Source organism: Podarcis vaucheri (assembly GCF_965113315.1).
Source record: "Podarcis vaucheri genome assembly, chromosome: 5".
Taxonomy (NCBI): Eukaryota; Metazoa; Chordata; class Lepidosauria; order Squamata; family Lacertidae; genus Podarcis; species Podarcis vaucheri.
This window is the reverse complement of record NC_138763.1, coordinates 30,685,418-30,692,608: the sequence shown is the minus strand read 5'-3', so window position 1 is coordinate 30,692,608 and position 7,191 is coordinate 30,685,418.

Genomic DNA, 7,191 nt, shown 5'->3' with positions numbered 1-7,191 from the left:
CAGTTTAGCAGTTTCTCAGAAAATAATGTTTCCTGCAAATTATCGTACCAAGGTGTGTGGAAAATGTGCACTTGCTTTGCCTCTGGGCTTCTAAAGTTAAAAGTGAAGTTGAAAAAGTTTCTTTAAACCCTTACACCCTACAAGGTACTTCCTTTTAGAGTTACCTTCAAAGACACTGCAGACAAAACCAAAGGGGATTTCTTGCGCCACAAAACTCAGTTCTTAAATTATATTGTATTTGGGTTTATTTTCTTTAACTCTGATAATCATTTCCTTGTGTTTTGAATATATACTGTGTGGATGCAAATGTATAATGAAAATGTTTATTTTCTATTTGGAATCCTTAAAAAAAATTCTGAGTACAATTGACTTGGAATATCTGTGCAAGCACAATTGAAATGAAAGGGAAGAGAGATGTGCAGGAACTATACGTTGGCAGTACCCATTCACTTGAGTGAGATGGGCTTGTGGCACGCTTTTCATTGTTGGATAATGCTGAGTATTGCTTTACATTGAGCTCACTATGGAAGCTGCCAGCTGCTTTTCTGCACAGAATTTACGTCTCAAATGCTCTGGAACAGAATTTGATGTGCCTCAGAAAAGTTCAAGATACAGTTTAGGGCTTCTAGATAACGTCTTTTATTTGGCTAGAATATGCCCTCTTTAGATCTGCTGATTGGTTAAACCCATCCATATTGTTTTCAGTATAATTTAAGAACTAAACATTATGGTGTGTAAAAAGAAGCTCCTGGCAGCCATTCTGCAGTGCCTTTGGGCACAGTTGTGTGCTAGTGATGTATCTTTTTTAGGTAATAAAGTGACACTCAGTGTATTAATATATTAATATACTAACACTTAAATCTTTTTGTACATGAGAGGTCTGAACTTTGTATATTTTTCAAAGCCCAAGTAGGAGAACTTTTGTTGCCTTCAATCTTTTCAGTATTATTCATAGCATATTTAGATTCACCCTGTAAGTTTTATCTTCGAATATGAGTTTACTTACTGACTGGGTTCTGTGCTTTTGAAGCATTGACACAACTACCTCTCCAAGGAGTTTTGTCCAGGATCTCCCCCTCCCTCTCCCTTTCTATTCCTCCCTGCCCCCCATATGCACATCATAAGTAACATCTGGATGTTAATGTAGCAGAAATATAGTTGACGTAATCTGTTTGTTTTCTGGATTTCATCAGCAGATCCTCAGTTTAAAAATATGAAAAGATTTGAGATGCACAGGATATTGTTTGGATAGGCTTCAGTTTTGCATCTGTAATTTCCTTTATCAGTGTTGTCCCAAGAGAACCAAAATACAAAATGGTTTTTCGTCTTGCCAAGTGCTGAGAGCTCTAAATTTGGGAGAGATTTCAGGAGTACAGTATTGGCACTACATATAAATCTCTTTGGTGATTTTTTAGGTCTTTTATATTCAGAAATACTGATCTGGTACATAATTGAGTACTAGTTTTCATCTGCAATCTATACTTCAAGTGCAGCAAATGTGCTTTAATTTTTATTTTAGGATCTAGCTAGCATTTGTGCTGTTACATTTTTGTCCTTCAAGAAAGAGTCCTGTGACCACCTATGCTAACCTTCCTTGGGATAAGAACTGCATTTGGGGAAAGACGTGCACTGCTGCCAAAGGGAGCTTACCTCTAAATGGAAATAGCTTCAGAGGAGCAATATTCATCAGGACCACAACAGGAAAGTCCAGGATAATTACTTGTAAAGGTGCATTTAATATATATCTACCTTTGTGGCCACTGAATTGCCATTACATTTAGTCTTTACTAATTTTCAATTTTCAAACAGTAATACTTGAACCGAATCAAGTACTACTCATTTAAGAACATAAGAATAGCCTGCTGGGTCAGGCCAACGGCCAGCATCCTGTTCTCACAGTGGCCAACCAGATGCCTAGGAAAAACTTTGGTTTCCAGCAACTGGTATTCAGAAGCATTCTTCTCCTTGAATGCTCTTCTCCATGAATTTGTCTAATTTTTTAGAGCCATCTAAGTTGGTGGTTATCAATGCCTCCTGTTTACTTATTGTAAACTTCTGCAAGTGTTGCTGATGAAGACGCCCTCGACTTTTAAATTATTTTTAAAGCAACTCTTCACAAGCTCCCGGAAATCATTTTGGTTAATCTCTTTTGAGGAATAGTGTTAGGTGAGATTGAACATTCCTGTTCATTACATGTTTTGTCACTGGTAATTATGGTTTGTGAATTAACAAGCAATCTTGTGATTTTTTAAAAGAATAAAATATATATATTTCACACTTCAGCTTAAATAGGGCTGTGTTTTTATGTGTGCATGTGTGTATGTGTTTTGGCCCCTCAACATAGCATTTTATGTGTTTTATGTGTGTATGTGTTTTGGCCCCTCAACATAGCATTTTCTAATTGAGGAGTATCCCTGATAAAATGAACATGTATATAAAAAAATCTAATATTGAGCAAATAAGTTACCTGATTTTCAGTTTCAAATGACTCTGGAAAGGTTGTCCTTAAATTTAGTGAATGAAAACTCTGTTCTCATAGAAGAATCATGCAGTATAATGTTTGTTTCAAAAAATGTGTTTGCTGTTGTGTAAATAATCAAATTCTTTTCTCCTGATGGCTTGGTAGAACAGCCACTTTATTCTGAGTGGTATTGGTGAAGATTGTCACATCTTTTCTGGAGTCTGAGGATACCTTTCAACGTCACACTTTCATTCCATATTGTCTCCAGCTCATCCAAAAGAGTGTCTGTGTGGCAGCTAACTAGTGTATGATACTTACCTTGAGTTTTGTTGCTTTAGCACAGTTACCTTTGGAATGAAGAAGCAAGAGGGAGGGAATGATTGAACTTTGGGTTGTTACAACCTCTAACTCAATACAACAGGTTGGTACCAAGGTAAGAGCCAGGAGACGGTGTATCCTGCTGCCTGTCTTTGACTTCAGACATCACATCAGTGATATTATGGCCTTTGCTTTTCACCCCTCACACACCTGAAAGATGTGCCAAGGAGGTCCTATCAGCAGTATCAGTCCCTTAGTTAGCCTTTGGGTCAGTAAGACAGTCAGGACCCAAGCATGACCACCCTGCTGGTAAGAATTAGAATTTGGTTTGGGTGATCTTCCTTTTGTCACACTGATGCCTCTTGGGTATCCATAACATCTCCTCTTCTCTCCAACTTGCACTGGACCTGTCACTAGAGAAGGCCAGAGTGTCTGCATGACATCTGGTCAGTTATTGTTCTTGCACTCCAGTTTGAGTGCTCCTGTGTATTTGATCTCAAACAATTCAGTGCAGAGCAAAGGTTGGTTGTGAAGAACGGTTGTCCCTCTCAGCAGCTGATTTTTGTGGGCTGCCTGGAAGATTCCTGAACAGAGAAATACCTTTCATGGATCAACCCGGATGGACAGCTTTCTGTACAGGGTTTCAAGTCGAGGCTTTGTTTCTCATTGCAACTACCTAGGATTCTCAGCTTGAAAGAGATATTTGGATCCGTTAGCATCTGTAGCTTGTACTCTGGCTTGAATCTGATAAATTGCAAAAGTGGAAGTGTTTGAAACTTGCTTCAGCCTTCACTGAGGTAACTGCCTGCCTTGAAAGCTACTTCAGAGGCTTTTCTTCTTACATTTAGTTCTGAGGTTTTCTGCAGCAGCCTGCAAGGTATGTATGAATGACAGCCTGTGTTTATCAATGGCAGGCAGCAACACCAGCATCCTACATGTACTATTCCAACAGTACTATGAATTTCTGGGAGCATAGGATTTTGGGATTAGTTAGTGTTTGTTCAACAAATTTGGGCCTACAGTGTATGTACCGGTATATCTGATTTTTGTGATTGGGACACATCTGTGATGTGCTTGAAATATAGACCAAAACCAATACTTGGACATTTCTCTATGGTTTCTTTTAGTTACCTGTGGTCTGTGTACTCTCTAGAACACCGAAGAGAAGTCTGTTGAAAACAACAACAAATATATATCCCCTTGAACCTCAAGGGAGAATAGAATTCCAATCAATTTAGAGGGAAGAAACAGACACCACAGGGAAAACATAGGAAGGAATGTTCCCTGCGGATGGCTCCATTCTCTGTGTAAAAACAGTATTTTTAAAAATGTGCCGTGAAATATTGCTGTTCATTTAAAGTGGAGGATAGTATTTCAGTGACAGCCTAAGCACTGACTGTGGAAGTTACCATGGCAACAACACATTTGTCATGACAGCACTGCAAATTGGCATATAAAGCCAGAATAAATTGTCAAAGCATGAGTAGCTTGGAATGCACAAACATCCACGCTCACTTTATTTTGCATGAAAACAAAACAACAGTTGTAGTTTTTTCTTATGCTACTTGTTAAGCCTTGGGCCTCTTTAAAGTGCTTTTATCTGTAACACTTTGCAGACTGTGAGTGAGGATCCCCCCCTTCCTGTTTGACTCTTGGTTTTATTTTAGGGAAACACACTTAAGAGGTCTGTTTATAGGTGAACATGCAGCTAACTGTTCATGTGGAGCTGAAAACTATTATCCCAAACCATTTCATGTAGAACAAACATTAAGTCATGACCGTTGCAGGAAGCACAAGCCAGTTTTATCTCTAAAACAAGCTTTTTTCTATTTTTAAAACTTTATCGAGCAACTTGGAAGGAACTTAGGATGGGAGTCTGGCTTGCCTCAAAGGCCAACTTACTGGCCAACCCATTGTTGTCTGTTGTTCACTCGTCTTACCTGGTGCCTCTTGGCATTTGAGCAGACCGTTCTACACCCTTTTTGATCCACTGTTAGAAAGTCTGGTCTCAGCCATTACTGTGCCCCAGCAGGTTACAGTGGAATCAAGGAAACCTTTTACCTTTATTGCCCCTTCTTGAGGTAGGCAATTATTAGTGCCTTGCTTCTGCTTACTCTCTCTTTCCTATTTCCCTAGTCTTGTTATCTCCCAGCCCCACCACCCAGCCCCAAATTAGTCCAGCCCCATGTTATTTGCATTAAAGTCCCTCCCCACCCCTGCCCTTGGGTCTCCACTGCTATTTTGTCAGGTTTCCTAGTCTGTGCCTTTACTCCACATAGAACAGTTGCTCTGTCTGCCTCTTATTTCTGCTGCAGGAAATGCTTAAGTTTATGGTCCAGGAAGTATAGGTTTAGGTAGCCTGTGTTAATATGTAACGACTAGCCATCTTGCCATCTTGCTGTCTTATAGTCTGTACTTTAAGCTGCAATCACTTTTACTTTTTGTCTACCATATGTGCAAATATTATATATTATATCCAAATAATGCATTTCCTGCAGGATTTCCTGTTGTGCAACAGAACTCCTCCTCCCTACACCCCCCCTCAATATGCTCTAGAGATTCGCTCAACACTGCAGAGCAGTGGGGAGGGTGCAAAGAGGCAGGGTTCCACCCACAAGGTTAGTTGGAATTCACCCACTATAATATTCATTTATCTTAGCATTTGTTGGTTCTTGCTAGTTCTGCCAAGTAAGCAAGACAATAATATTTTTAAAGTGATCATGCCCATTACTGTAGCTTCTGTGACATGCACTCATCTGCAATATGATACTTCTGTGAATGCTTGTGTATAGGCTGAACAACAGATCTGGTTAACACCTCAGGTGGGTTAGGGGTTTGACCTAGCCTCTTTGTTGAATTAACATTCCAAGCAGGCAAAGTGGATTTTTCCTGTTGTCTGCATTTTAATGTTTTTCATGCATGAAAGCTATTTTTAGCACCTTTGTTTTCTTTTTCTTGTTGATAAATATCAGACCAAAGACCAACTATGCCCATTGTGTGGTGGATCTGGTGACTTGAAGATCATATTGTAGTTTAGGTCAGATTTTCAGCACTGTTCACGGGGGATTAAAGGCCATATTCTATTTCCCCTATTGCTCATCCTTTCTTGCCAAACAGCTGATTGAGGGGAATTTTGCTTTTTAAAAGGGCTGCATGCATGCATCCCTAGATACTTCCTAGGTACTCTGTGGCATGTCCCTTGAAGAGGATGTGAAGGACGGACTGTTGATGAATGGCTGTAATAACACTGCAGCAGACGAAAGTATAAAATGATATAAATAACTCAAAATAAATGAAAACATAAAGATACTCCGACTGGCTTCTCAGTGACCCGCCTGTGTATAGTAATAGAAAAACCCAGTTAAACAAGCTATTCTCCAAAGGGCTGCTGTCCACCCATTCATTAGCTACCTTAGCAGGAGGGTTCTTTAGATAGTTTCCTCCAAGGGTGGGAAATCAGAACAGGAAAACAGGCACTGGTAAGCCAGTTGCCTCATGTCACCAAGGATTGCACAGTGTTCAGTAAATGTCCACTTTACCTTGCTTCCCAGTTGGAACTTGAGGGGGAATAGGGAAATCTATTCTTGATGGAGCTTGGTTATGAAAGTATTCTACATTACAAGAAGTAACTGCGTTATGAGTTATTTCCTATGTACATCTACCTAAGAATAAGTCCTGTTGAACTTAGAGGAACTTCTGAATAGCCATGATTAGGATACTTCTATAAGAATCATCATAGAGCACAAAATATGTGGTTGCTTAGAATCTGTTCACTTATCAGCCCAGGCCAAAATGCTTGGTTTTAAGCCACGTTAGCCCTTCTTGCCTTCACCAATGTGCTCTTCCAAGCCCACATTCCTAGCAGGGTCACACTCCTGTCTAAGCGACACCTACACTGTCTTGGTCATGTCCACAGAATAGAAGATGGCAGGATCCCCAAGGACATGCTCTACAGGGAGCTGGCTTTAGGTATCAGGCTCATTGACAGACCAGCTCTGTGTTACAAAGATGTCTAAAAGTGTGACTTGTCTGTAGGGTTGTTGTTGTTGTTTAGTCGTTTAGTCGTGTCCGACTCTTCGTGACCCCATGGACCAGAGCACGCCAGGCACTTCTGTCCTCCACTGCCTCCCGCAGTTTGATCAAACTCATGCTGGTAGCTTCAAGAACACTGTCCAACCATCTCGTCCTCTGTCGTCCCCTTCTCCTTGCGCCCTCCATCTTTCCCAGCATCAGGGTCTTTTCCAGGGGGTCTTCTCTTCTCATGAGGTGGCCAAAGTATTGGAGCCTCAGCTTCACGATCTGTCCTTCCAGTGAGCGCTCAGGGCTGATTTCCTTCAGAATGGAGAGGTTTGATCTTCTTGCAGTCCATAGGGGTTAGTATAGTTAGTCTGTAGGGTTAGTATAATTTAATT